The sequence below is a fragment of the Anabrus simplex genome, chromosome 1 (genome assembly GCF_040414725.1).
Source record: "Anabrus simplex isolate iqAnaSimp1 chromosome 1, ASM4041472v1, whole genome shotgun sequence".
Lineage (NCBI taxonomy): Eukaryota > Metazoa > Arthropoda > Insecta > Orthoptera > Tettigoniidae > Anabrus > Anabrus simplex.
Genome location: NC_090265.1, coordinates 1,511,093,279 through 1,511,108,561, shown reverse-complemented (window position 1 = coordinate 1,511,108,561; position 15,283 = coordinate 1,511,093,279).

The following is a 15,283-nucleotide window of genomic DNA, read 5'->3' as shown; positions in this document are numbered from 1 at the left end:
GGTATACGTATCCTCTTAAAAGGTACTCAACCCAAATTTTCACCTTTAACCCCCCCTTAATGGGGTTTTCCGAAAACTAATATCTACGTGTTTCTTCATTTTGGAAAGAAATTCCAAGTACCAAGTTTCACGTCTGTAACATCATTAGTATTTTTTATTTAAGTATCCTCATACAAATAATTCAACAAATTTTTCAATCCTTTCACCCCCCCCCCCCCATTAAGTGGATTTTTTGAAAAGGAATGAATGCCTATTTCTTTACTTTAAAGAAGATTCCAAATAGACATTTTCACGTCTGCAACATCTTTAGTGTTTGAGATATAAGTATCCTTATATAAGGAAATCAACTCACTTTTCAATACATTCAGCCCCCCCCCCCACAATGAGTGGATTTTCTGAAAGCAAAATATACGCATTTCTTTATTTTTAAAGGGGAATCCAATAACCAATTTTCACGTCTGTGACGTCAAGCTTTTTGAGATATACTGTTGATATGCTCATTTTAAAATTTCACCCCATTTTCTGTTCCCCTTGAGTGGATTTTCACGTCTGTGACATGTTACGTTTCTGAGATATACTGTTGATAAAGTCTTTTAAAATCTTCACCTTTTTTGTCACTCCTGTTCCTCCCCATTAACTGTATTTTCCAAAAACAAATACAGCGTGCTTCTTTATATCTAAAGGAAATTCCAAATACCAATTTTCATGTCTGTAACATCCTTCGTTTCTGAGATATACGTATCCTCATAAAAGGTACTCAACCACGTTTTCACCTTTTTTCACCCCCCTTAATAGGATTTTCCGAAAACAAATATACGTTTTTTATTGTTAAAGGATATTCCAAATACTCTTTTACGTATGTAAACTTTTAAGTTTTCGAGATATAGATATATATACTCATTTAAATAAATCACCTAACTTTTAACCCCCTTAGCGACGTGTGTCAGTGATCTTTCCTTCATCCACCGTCCCCTGGTCAACATTTACTTTTCTATTCCTAGTGGTATTAAGTTTGCAAAGTCAAGTACTTCAGTTAATTTACTTTTTTATGTCCCTACTTTCTCTTTATTCGAAATTTAAATTTGGCATGCCACTCTATGTCTGTGAATTACCGTTATAAATTTCTGATAACCTTCTCATCTTATCATCATAAAGCCACTACCATCACTACGTTTAGGCCACTTAAGACCCAATGCGCTCAGTTCTATTGAACAAATCCTAAAATACTCCTACCATATTTTTCATTGGCCGGAACATTCATGTATTTAAGTGTAAAAATATTATATATTTTTAAGGCCAGTATGTATGGTGGATGATATAATTTTACACAAACTTCAAAGCTATGGGATAAATACAGATGGCAATATATTCTCTCGTCAGCTGTCAGGTTGAGCTATCCTCTAAAATAAGCCTGGTAAGTTATAGAGAGATGCTCCACGTTGAACATTGGAAACAAAAAATATTTTCATATTTTGCGATCTGGATTGCTTCCCTTCTCAAAGGACTATATAAACGATTATTTATTGAAAAAAGAAAGATAAAACGAACTGAAACAACAACTGTGTTCATCAGCTGCGACCGACATAATTTATACTAGCTCGAGAATCACTCTTAGTGCGTCTTGGGCGTATTCTTCATCGTTATATGTGATACGGATAAATTGATGGTGATAGTGAAGGGAAACAGAGCCAGAATTAGAAATAATAATAATAATAATAGTAACAATAATAATAATAATAATAATAATAATAATAATAATAATAATAATAATAATAATAATAATAATAATAGCATTTATTGTATGTCATGTTAACTACGGTGTACTTTTAAGGTTTTCGGAGACGCTGAGATACCGAAAGTTTGTCCCGGAGGTGTTCTTTGCATGCCAACTACAAACTGTGCCGGAATCGAACCCGCCACCTTGGATCCAGAACACCAGCGAATCTGTCTGAGACACACAACCCTGCCATCATCTTTTGAAGTAATTCTGAACCGTAACCCCTCCCATCCTGCTTTACATGGAGTCACTTATAAGATAAAGAACTTCACATCGTAGAATGGCATGTGAATTCTCATCATGTGCTACAATTTTCTTGAGAGATAAAAACATTAGACTGCAGACAATGGAATCGAGCTCGTGACCTGCATATACAAAATGAAATTACAAGAATAGTATTTCATCTACAAACGTTATCTTACCGAGCACAGGTAGAGTACTTTAAAAGAAGGAAAGATCATCACGAATTTCTCTAGAGTTTCTTTAGTTCGTCCCAAGGCTCAGCTGCAGATTTTGAAATGGTAATTTCTCAATTGCCTCCCAGATTTGAGTACCAGCTTTGCAACGGATTTAATACTGACAACGGGGAAAGGGTGTCACAGAGTGCAAAAATCAGAGCATAACATTCTACAAATAATAATAATAATAATAATAATAATAATAATAATAATAATAATAATAATAATAATAATAATAAGTCCAAAGCAACAAGCGTATGGTAGGCCTACAACGTTTCAAAATCTGATCTCAGATACAGTGATAGGAACCTGAAATGGTAAAGTTTGCAACCGAACATCGAAGTAAACTTTACACTAAGTCCGACTCGTTGCCGAATGGTCAGCGTACTGGCCTTCGATTCAGAGTGTCACGGGTTCGATTCCCGGCTGGTTCGGTGATTCTAATCTTGATTGGTTAATTCCAGTGGCTCGAGAGCTGGCTGTTTGTGCTGTCCTCAATATACCTGCAACTCACACGCCACACATAACACTATCTTCCACCACAATAACACGCAGTTTCCTACACATGGTGGATGCCGCCCACCCTCATCGGAGGGCCTGCCTTACAAGGGCTGCACCGCCTAGAAATAGCCACACGAAATTATTATACTTTACACCACGACAAAACTGCTGGTATGTAAGAGCTCCAGAGAGACATGCACATAAAGAAACCCATTCAATAAATTATTCAGCGGCTAATACGTTTAGCCTACCTGCTGCGAAATGAAATGACTGCTTATCATCTGGAAGCCTAGGGTTTGATTCCCGTCCCGTCGAATGATTTTACCCCTGGATTGAGGATCGCTTAGCCTCACAAGTCGAACTAAGAAGCTATCTGATGTGATAACCAAGCAGTGCGGCTGAAGATGTCAACAATATGGCCAAGGATGCTGCTCAGCCCATTTAGAAAAAGCAAGCGATCATTGTACAGTGCTCGAAAGTAGTCTAAATTTTAATGTTATTGGCTTTACGTCCGACTAAATACTTTTACGCTTTCCGGAGACGTCGAGGTGCCGGAAGTTTGTCCCGTATGAGTTCTTTACGTGCCATAAAATAGTTTACATTTTACAATTGCACACCGTATATGTCACGGTACATCAAACATGTTTATAGTCTGCTCTGTAGGCCAAAGTTTGAGACACACAGTGACGCTAAATCCAGATCAGGTAAAACAAACGATAGGAGGCATTTGTGGTGTTGGAGGACTCAGGTAAATACGGCATGAGTTGCTATTTCTGTTAATGATCATATCTGAGTTGTGATATTGTTGCCGATGATCGTCCACAATGAACGATAATTTTGTGTTCAAAATCCTACATGAACAAGTTTGTTGCTATTTCATGGCTGACTGTACTTTTTCTTGTATATATATCTTCTGCGTATAATACGCGTGTATAGGCCTACCCATAGCTAGATAAAAGACGCACTAAATCATAATATACAAAACATTTTTGAGCATTGTAGATCGTCATAATAACAGTGTAGGAACACCAGTGAAATGGCGTGTGGCTTGTAGTGCCTGGAGATTCCAGGATGGGTTCGGCTCGCCAGATGCAGGTCTTTTGATTTGACACCCGTAGGCGACCTACGCGTCGTGATGAGGATGAAATGATGATAAAGACAACACATACACCCAGCCCCCGTCCCAGGGAAATTAACCAATGATGGTTAAAATTCGCGACCCTGCCGGGAATCGAACCCGGGACTCTTGTGACCAAAGGCCAGCACGCTAATAATTTAGCCAAGGAGCCGGAAGGAACACCAGTGATATCACTGTATTTATCCCCAACAGCGATCATCGAATCCGAAGATGATATAAACATAATTTTACATCCCCTACCAGGTCAAAAGGACTCTACCCGTAACTTGATTTAATTTTTACATTACAAAAGAGTAATTTCAGGATTCTTCTTCTCTCCCATGTCGTAGCTACTCCCGTCGTGATCGTCGGATACGAAGGAAGTACTCGTTTCTTTGGCGTATCAAATCCAGTGGTAAGCGTCCGTTTCTCAGAAGCCTTTCGCAAGAACTCCTCGACGTGTCCATTGGCCTTCCTCTCCTTACAGGTGCTTATTCGATACTTGGGGCTTAACGCAACATTAAAGCACAAGAAAGATCTTTGTGAATTATTTAAAAGAGTAATCTCCTATCCATGGATAGTCCACGTCATATCTTCATTTGCGATCCCATCTACCCGTCTCATTGTCAGTATCTTTTGTTTAACACCTTTCCAAAATCTCAATTCTCTTTCTTTCGTTGCTATTTATTGCCCACATGTCACTTCAGTTTCTTGCTATGTATGCTCCATACAACAGTATTAAAGAACATCGTCCTAATATGAATATTTATGTTTCAAGTGAGAAAATTTATATTTATTTTAGGAATGGGTTTCCTTACTTGTACTAGGCTGCGTTTGATGTTCTCCGTACTTCTACCATCGTTAGTTATACTGATACACAAGCTACAGTATTCATCTGTTCCCTTCATGACTTCATTTCCTAATCGAGATTTCCTGTATCACCTGAGTTCGACTGGAGTATTACGTCAAATTATTTTAAGGACAACTAACGTTAGGGTTTGAAGCCAGATCTGTCTAAATTTAACAATCCAAGTCTTCTAAGTTCCCATGAAACCTGTTTGGAATTATTTAAAAGCGGACTCTCCTGTTCGCTGAAAGTCTAGGCCATACCTTTGAGAAGTTTATTAAAATGTCTGCGTGTAACTTAAGAATATCTCGAATAATAAATTACCTTAAAATGTTATACTTGCACTGTACGAAAATGTGAAGGTTAACCTGTGGATACATTTACATCTCGCTGGATAAGGTTGACATTATTATGAGATCTCTTTGACCTATTTGAGACGAATCAAATCGCCACCTGGCAAGGACTTTTGCAAGGACTCCTGCCTGACGTCAGAGCTCTCTGCTTGCGGCTCAGTTCGGTAGTTACCCGGTACTATTTCCTTGTGTTCGATTATGACCAAGATCGGACTGTTATTGAAGACATATTAGGTATCATTCTGAAAAGAAATATCTCCACTTGTGATCAGATATACTCATATCATTGTCAGCATTATATTATGCCTTCATTTGCTATAAATTTCACGAAACTACAGAGTTTCGTAACTTGGTCTGATTTTATTTTAATGTGCTAGTAAATCCTTTGTCACAATTATTTCGAATTTCAGCCAACCGACTGCACCTCGATTCAATCCGTCAACCTTGAGCCTAGGAGAAGTGTCTGTTTTAACTACGCCACGCATTCAGTCTCTTAGCATTTTAATCAGTCAACATAAGGGTCAAAATTTGGATACGGGGAGAGTAGAATTCATTAAGGTATATGATGGAATATGATGCTGAGAACGGTTTTGGATCCTGATACACAAGTCACTCTGAAAGGCGTTCAACTCAGTCTACTGATAGTTCAGAAAGTTAATTTTATAAAAGTAATGTTTAAACAATTCATTTTCTGAAATTAGTCGCACGTACATTTTTTATGAAACTAGTGATAAATCTTTTGGGGATTCAACCAGACCGCCACTAAGGACTCCTTGTTGTACATGGGCAATTTCGGAAAGTAAAGAATGTTTGAGCATACTAACTGCGCAAATGAGTTGTTACTGTCGGTCTTACGTGAGCTGCCTTGAGTGTGATGTCTGTTGTATTTGTGGGTGCGTAACGCATTCCATTTTTAAGTGTAGCGATCTTTAAAAACGAAGATGCCGACTGTAAAACTCGACCATAAACTCATTTCACTGGGAGATTTTCTCACATTCACCGTACAGCCCTGACTCCACACCGTCGAATTTTGACCTGTTTCCGTAGATGAGCGAGCACCCAACTGAAAAACAATCTCACAATCATGACGACGTAAAGGATGCTGGTTAAAGCACAGATGGCAACTTCTTACGACGGGAGAATAGCTAAACTGGTCCTTAGGTACGGCAAGTGCCCAAACTTCCACGGTGGCAATTTGGATTAGATTAAGGTAGGTGGCAATAACTGTATTTTTTTTAAAGTATAACAATATACTTTACGGCTAAAGTTCTTTATTTACCGAACTGACTTAGTACTATCATAGTTCATACACTTATATTACTACAGGATCGTTACTTATCTAACACATCAACTACAAACTTCTGTTAAGTATGTTCGCGAAGCTCCGGATGGATAGGCCTACTGGAATACTGTTGAATACGACAGAATAATTCTCAGCTTAGTGTAGTGCATTTTAATAAAATGCATTTTTTTTTGTTAACCATAGGCCTATGAGTCCTAATGGAGATATCATGTAAGCAAAAAGAATGTATAGGGCATTAATCACACTGAATTAATTATTTTTGTTTGTGTAGTTGAATCATATATATTTCAAATTGCACTTGTTCTTTCGCGACTGACGCGGTCAAGACTCACTCACCCGAAACTGACTCCAAACCGACTAGGTCTGTCCATGATTGCTCTTTATATAGGCCTGATAAAGATTCTCATAGTTTTCAAGAGCATTGAGATCATAGCATTACTGGTAATCCAGTCCTCTTGTGCTAAATCATGTTACTGAATACTGGAGTGCGGAACTGATTATGGGTAAGAACATGAAGCACGGTTACTAGATTGCGAGTCGTCGAAGTGTACAGAGCACACACGAGAATGTTCAACTGTAAATGAATCAGCCCATTTACAGGCATTAATCCACTTTAATTTAATGCCACTGTTCCTTGGAAAACGATGACATTTCATGTATGAGTCCTTCTTGTGTCTTGTGTATGGCACAGCAGAGAAAAATTAAACTCTTACACTGCTACGAAGGTAAACACCATCAGTAGACTAATGGAGCTCTGCTTCGTTTAGCGACTTGAGGACCGCGTGACGTCAGGAGGCGTGGCCTCCTACTGCGCACCCAACTGATGACCCCTACCGTTTAGTCTAGTAACCGTGGCATGAAGGTTCTCGATCGACATCAATATTGTCACAAGAGCGTTTGTAAACTATTTTCGTTTAGATATAAAGGTTCAACCAATGAATTTACACCTGGTAAGATGGTTGTTATCTTCATGCAAACGGATCTTCTTGATGGTGTAAAAATGAATCAAGACCCACATCGCACTTATTTCGAAAAACGGGAGGAGAAAGAATTTCCTTGTCATGTATACTTGAAAGATTTCTCTATAAAAACTAATAAATATATGTAATTCGTATTATAGAAACGATGGCACGCTCAGGTCATTTGGTGCCTTAGCTTGTCAAGACGACTGCTGCCCAGATAGATGGCCTGCAGGTACTGAAGTGCACCTGATCAACGTTACAACATCCTCAGTCGCATTGCTTGTATTTTTAACCAACCAGATGTCTCTCACATCACACAGCTCTTGGTTTGGTCCTACCAGACTCAGCACATCCCATTGTAGCCCTCCACTCAGAATTAACATTCTTGGGCTGGCCATGAATCGAACCCGGACACTCCGGTTAAAAGGCAGGCACGCTAGCCCTACTGTACGTAACTGGTCGTAATTATCAAAGTAGACATGATTAGTTCATTAAACTGTGCCGGGCTGAATGGCTCAGACTGTTGAGGCGCTGGCCTTCTGACCCCAACTTTGCAGGTTCGATTCTAGCTCAGTCCGGTGGTATTTGAAGGTGCTCAAATACGTCAGCCTCATGTCGGTAGATTTACTGGCACGTGAAAGAACTCCTGCGGGACTAAGTTCCGGCACCTCGGCGTCTCCGAAAACCGTAAAAGTAGTTAGTGGAAAGTAAAGCAAATAACATTATTATTATAATTATCAGTAAACTCTGTTTATAGCCGAAGTTTCAGTCTTATTCAGTATTAGGGCAATTATTCAATATAAATGCCAGACGCTTGGAGAATTTTGCTCATGACAGCAATTACCTCAAACACTGTTCAATAAAGTTGGAAGATGTATATATTTTATTTATAGCCTGTATAGAAGAGCCAATGACATTTCAACCACGCTCATTTAATACTACACCAGGCAAGTTGGTCGTACGGTTATGGGCGCTCAGCTGTGAGCTTGCATCCGGGAGATAGTGGGTTCGAATCCTACTGTCGGCAGCCCTGAAGATGGTTTTCCGTGGTTTCCCATTTTCACACCAGGCAAATGCTGGGACTGTACCTTAATTAAGGCCACGGCCGCTTCCCTCCCACTCCTAGCCCTTTCCTATCTCATTGTCGCCACAAGACCTAACCGTGTCGGTGCGATGTAAAGCCACTAGCAAAACAAAAGCATTTAATGCTTAGCCTATTCGAGTAATATTTTAAACTACCATGTGGATTTTTTCTTTGGGTAGGTTGAGGGTCAAATTTTAATAAAATGCTCGATGATGTTATTGAGTGTGCTAATCTCGACATGCAAAGGAGCTAAAGGTTACAGCAAAGCTAACTGTTGAATAATAAACGATATTCATTCAAGTTAGTGAGTGAGCAAAGAATGTTATTCCTGAAGTTATTATTTAAATCACAAGCGGGAGAGGTAGGGCGAATTTAAATAAGAACTCGGTCGGGCAGAGCTGACATGAAGTCGCACGGAGCCCAGAGAATTGTTAATACCTTCCAGGCCTTGCATAATGCATACATGGGGCCAGCAGTTATAATTCCACAAAGCGAGGATAGTAAACGCTACCTTCTATAAATATTTAGGAAGCTACGTACGATGTTTGAAGAGTGTGTTGACGTCTAAATGAGAGCCAACCCGCGCTCAAACAAGCAGAATGCAGTGTCGTGCTGTGCTTAACAAGATTAAATTCTCAGCTTGTAAGAATAAAACAGTGGAAATTTATAAAGTTCTTGGTCTTTCACTTATAGGTATGTTCCATGAGAACTATGGCCCGCTTCTCCCATTCGGAGATCCATAAGCAGTGAAATAAAAACCTGCTCCTAAGTTGGTGTTCCTCTTTTAAACAGATATAGGACATACAGTCACTCCCATAAATATTCGGCCAATGATAACATCCGCGAAAAAGTGATGACAATAACGCAACCATGAGCAAGAAGTGAAACCAAGTGTGTCTAAGTAATGGAACTACATGCGGTTGCTTATGCCGAAGAGGAATCAGGGAGCATTGATTTACATTATGCTGTAAAAGAAAGGATATTGCTCACATGGGTGAAATGACACGCCTCAAAAATATTCGGTCACCCGGAAAGGCCAGGATTGCCATTGCGTTCATTGACAGAGACAGACAGGGCAGATAGCGTTGCAAAACTTTCAGTTCAGAAATGATGTGCTTCAAGACGCATCGTGCCAAAGTCATTCGCTGTAGTGTTGCGGACAGGTATCAAGTAGGGTGCAAAAGACAACATAATACCACGTTTGAAGAACGCCAGGTCGTGATATTCCATCATGCTCGAGGTAAATCGCATAGAAAGATATCACATATGCTTAACATAGCAGAATAATAGTTGGAGATATAATCAGACGATTCAAAAATGAAGACAGAATTGATTCGGTTCCACACACAGGCAGACCAAGAAGGCTAACAGAACGACAGGAGCGGTTTGTGCTTCGGAATGGGAAACGAAATCCAAAAATTAGTGCTCAGAATGTGGTAGCAGCTGTCTTAGAAAGAAAGTGAGTACTGCAACCGTGCGAAGAGCACTGCGAAGGAATGAGTTACTTGGGAGAAGAGCTAGGAGGAAACCATTCATTAGCGCGATATATGAAAAGGAGCGGTTAGAGTTAGCAAAACCTACGTAACCAAACCCAGTGCTTGGTGGGAGGATATGTTATTTGTTGATGAGTCAAAGTACAACGTGTTTGGGTCCGATAGAAAGCAATTGGTGAGGCGGAAACGTCACGAGGTACTGAAAACAAGCAATTTACAAGCAACGGTAAAATATGGCGAAGGAAGTGCAATGGTGTGGGGATGTGTTGCATCGAACAGGGTTGGTGCACTGAGTTTCACTGAACATATTTTGACAAAAGAGGGCTATTTGGCTATCCTCAAAAACAATTTGCGATAATCTGCGGAACAACTTGCCATACAGCATACTTTCAAATTCTACCAAGATAACGACCCCAAGCACAAGTCGTAACAACTGCCCGAAGGTTTTGGAGACTCCACCACAATCACGCGACCTGAACCACATCGAGAATGTGTGCAGTCAAATGAAGGCAGCTCTGCGATTCCGGCCGACAAGTTCCCTCACAGACTTGAAGAGGAGACTGCTACATGAATGGTCGGTATTAAGCCCTGATTATATAAAGAAAGTTATCGCCAGTATGCCGAATCGACTGGAAGAAGTCATAGAACATGAAGGTGGACCAACAAAGTACTGAATGTGTAACAGGGTTGTGAATTGTGTGAGTTTATGTTGCTTTTTTGTACAGTGGCCGAATATTTTTGAGGCGGCACTGGAATTATTGCTTATATTTAAATGTACGACAGATGGCGTAATAATGACTGCCAGAAGAGTTTGACTTACATCACAATGTGTCTATAACGTTGTATTATATTTTCCTACATGTTTCGTTGTATTATACATTATCATTATAGTGTAAGAATAATTATCCAATAAAACTGTATGAAAAATCAGAGTGACCGAATATTTATGGGGGTAACTGTAAGTACACGGTGGCCGATGACTTAGATGTTAGGCCGCTTTCAACAACAAGCAAGAAGCAAGTACACGGTAACATGAGATGTCTATCTTTCAAAAATTACATGTGAGGTCCTTCTGGAAATTTTATTATATAAAATTAATTTTATGAGGATAAGAATAATCGTGATTTACCGAAACACCTTCCATCTAAATAGCCTTCATAACAAATTTTTTGCTATTTGATTTACGTCGCACCGACACAGATAGGTCTTATGGCGTTGATGGGACAGGAAAGGGCTAGGGGTGGGAAGGTAGCGGCCGTGGCCTTAATTAAGGTACAGCCCCACCATTTGCCTGGTTTGAAAATAGGAAACTACGGAAAACCATCTTCAGGGCTGCCGACAGAGGGGTTCGAACCCACTATCTCCCGGATGCGAGCTCAGAGATGCGCACTCCTAACCGCACGGCCAACTTGCCCGGTTTCATAACTATTAGCAACTTGTTTATTTTCTTTCCTTTGTCCATGCGGACTTACTGTCAATGTGCAAATTAAATACAAAATGCATCATAATAAACATTTTCTATCGTTCAAGGTTGATTTTTTGTTGTAAAACGTGAACAGTTTCATTTTCACTCTACCTTTAACATTACTGCACCGGTGGTCATAAAAATAATAGAAAAAACTAGTTTTGTCAATTCACGAATGGCAAGAGATGACGACATAAAATTAATTTATGATATTGTTTATATCTGAACTGCACTTTCCCTGCATGGAAAAATGGAGAAGAAGAGTAAACGTAAGACATTGGCTCGTCTCAAAGCTGAACTTCCGGCGTGGAAGGCGACGACGCTGATCAATAGACTAACGATGCTATGGATACTCACACCCAAATTGCCAACGGATATGAAAGCTATAACATTTAAATTGCCATTCTGTCATTAAATAACGATCAGTGGCACAAATTATCGGGCAAGTATCTGTCTATTTTTGATATAGACGAACCTATCAAAGTTTCAACGAGATCGGAGACATCATAGCTGTACCTATCCCCTTGTAAGTTGGGGGTTCAATTCCATTTCAGTCCAATGGTATTTGAAAGTTCTCAGATATAACAGCCTTGTGTCGGTAAATTTATAGGCACGTCTAAGAATTACTGTGGCACAAACTTCCGGTACCTAGGTGTCTCCGAAAATGCGAAAGTGGTTAGAGGGACTAAATTCACTAACCTTGTTGTCATTATACTCCACACCAAAACCCATGGCACTACAGCCCTTGAAGGGCCTTGGCCTACCTAGCAACCGCTGCTCAGCCCGAAGGCCTGCAGATTACGAGGTGTCGTGTGGTCAGCACGACGAATCTTCTCGGCCGTTATTCTTAGCTTTCTCACCGTCAGATAGCTCCTCAACTCTAATCACGTAGGTTGAATGAAGCTCGAACCAGCCCTCAGGTCCAAGTAAAAATCCCTGACCTGGCCGAGAATCGAACCCGGGGTCTCCGGGTGAGAGGCAGGCACGCTACCCCCTACACCACGGGGCCGGCCTAAATGAAGGAAACTTAAGTGATATATGCAGTGACTTACTCTTCATTCACTGCTCACTGTACACGTTAAAAGTCTGACGATGACCTATAAATCATATTCGTATTCAGTGGCAGATGCTTTTCGCAAAACCTAAAGGCAAACATTACATCATTCTCCAGTAAACAAGGTTTTCCAATGGCAGCTAATGTTGTGCGTGAAATATATATTACGCGGTGCTTTCCCACTCTCGATGTGGGATAGCTTCTTCATCTTTCATCATTAGAGATCATTTCCGGTACATTTCCACTTCACTCCAAGCGAAAGCCTGACAAATACTGTGATGTATTTACGAATATTTTAGAATCATCCAGATTTTACAATTGATTCAAAAGAAATGACTGAATATTCTAATACCACGTCAATATGTAGTATGAGCTGTACAAAGTATATGAATTTACTATTCTGTCCAGAATTATTTAAACAATGAAATAAGTAGTAATATCAAACACAAAACATATAGAATTACTTCTACTAATAATGCGAGAGTATAAACTGTGGAATTAATTCGGTAATATTACCATGCAGTGAATTATGGTTTAATTCTCCAAGGGGATTGAGATAAAACACTGATTAGAGGGCATTATAATCTGCGGACTGGTTTTGTTGTTTTAATCAGATCATTATAATGGCCAGTTTAAAAGTTGAACTGTAATTGAATATAACCTGAAAGTATTATGTAATATTTTAGATATTTCTAGATAATATTTCTATTATTTATAGGCTATTCTACGCCCTCGTGCATTACAAGATAATAGTTAATAACTGAATATTATGACAATGACAATGAAAGTGAACTTTTGCAAGCAATACTGTTGTGTAATCTTATTTAGGAGTGTGTCCTTAATGCAGAACTAACCTCGAATTCATATAAGTGCTTACTATTTTGCTGTACGGATGGAACACCAAGTACTTCTAGAATCTTACTTTCCAGCGTTTCTGTCAAAGGCTGTTCACTTCACAAGACTTCAGGACTTCCCACTACAGTGTATCGTGAGTGTGGAATATTGTTTATTTGACGTTACACTTTTTAATTTGGTAATTGATTAAATTAAGTAACATTCCATAGTATAATGTAAACCCTCCCCCTCATCGTGTACCTCATTTATGAGGATCGTGATCTGCGAGGAGGCTATTCGTCAGTTATATCCATCTCTTGTAACCCTCGGCCAGACGTGCTGCACCAAATACGTTCAACCCAGTTATATTCTTGATAATATTCGACCATCGAGTGAGAACTCGCCCACGATGTCTCTTGCCAGGAACATTTCCAAAAGTGACAGCTTTTCTATGCGTAGTGTGTCCAAGGAAAATTGTAAAACTCCTTGTTTAAGTATTGATGATAATCTCATTCTGGGGTTGAGCTGGAATATAATGGAATCATTGGTGTGAAATGCTGTCCAGGCCGGTGTAACATTCTTCGCCAGCAGCACATTCAGGTCTGCAGCATGAAGAGTCTACGCCTTGGCTCCATAGCGGAAGAGTGAAAATAACAGATGTAATAGGAAACTGCATTTTTCGGAAATCGAAAGTTTGAATACCGGCATTATACTGTAACAATTGTTCGTCATTTTCGCTATTTTTACAGTTGATACTTACTCCAGGCAAACACTGAGATGTAATGTAACTTTAAGTCACAAGTCACCTAACTGTACCGCGCACCCAAATAAATGAAGACCTTGATATACACAATCACGAGATTCCACAGTGAAGTACGTTTTCAGAAAGTTATGTGCTGTGACTAAAACGTGTTTGCCTTCATTCTATGGCCTGTATCTAATTTTAATGGCTGAAAGTTCAGAAGTTCTAACATGATAGGTTAACCTTTTACAGCCGCCCTCTCAATGAATATAGAAGGCATTTTCCGGGCTTGAAGACAGTGGTCCACTTCTGCCTTGCAGAGAGAATATACCTTTCAAAATTACAGGTGAAACGTTGGGAGCTAGGTAGCTAGCCAACTGATCCATGGTCTGCAAGCCCGAAAAAGGTTTTATTTATCCTTAGAAGATCTTATTAGCAACCAAGCGCATTTTTGCTCGATTCTTTTATAACCTAAGAAGATTTAGAGCACTGAAGAAAACAAAAATATAACATTTTTCGATTATCCCACCAAATACTTGAAGATTGTCCTGATTTAAATGCTGTATTTATTCTTTAGAAGTTCCTTCTGGAAATATGTTCACCGAGCTCGATAGCTGCAGTCGCTTAAGTGCGGCCAGTATCCAGTAATCGGGAGATAGTGGGTTCGAGCCCCACTGTCGGCAGCCCTGAAGATGGTTTTCCGTGGTTTTCCATTTTCACACCAGGCAAATGCCGGGGCTGTACCTTAATTAAGGCCACGGCCACTTCCTTCCATTTCCTAGGCCTTTCCTATCCCATCATCGCCATAAGACATATCTGTCTCGGTGCGACGTAAAGCAAAGAAAAAATCATGTCCAAGATTAATGAGTTAAAATTGCTCCGTTTTTGACATGTTTAAAACAAAATACCTGTATTTACAAAATCAACTTACATAGAAATATTATAAGTGTTGTCCTAAACCTATGGCTATCTGCAATTCAGTATTTGACTTGTAAATCAGGGTTGGTTTGTTTGTTTGAGCTTTCATATCGAATAATTTCGACCACAGTTTCTAGCATTTCATGTTCTCTTTTAAGATGATCCTATATCATACAAACTAATCCACAAACAAAATACATATTATGTGGATATTAACGATTAACAAAAGCCATTGAAACGAAATTATGTATATTATTTATGTTGTAAACGTCCCTTAACCTACGGACATACTGAGTCAGTACGCGTGATTGATGCATCAAATAAAAATTAAAAAAATCTTCCCTCCTTCTTGACGAAATTCGATATTGTTGTGTA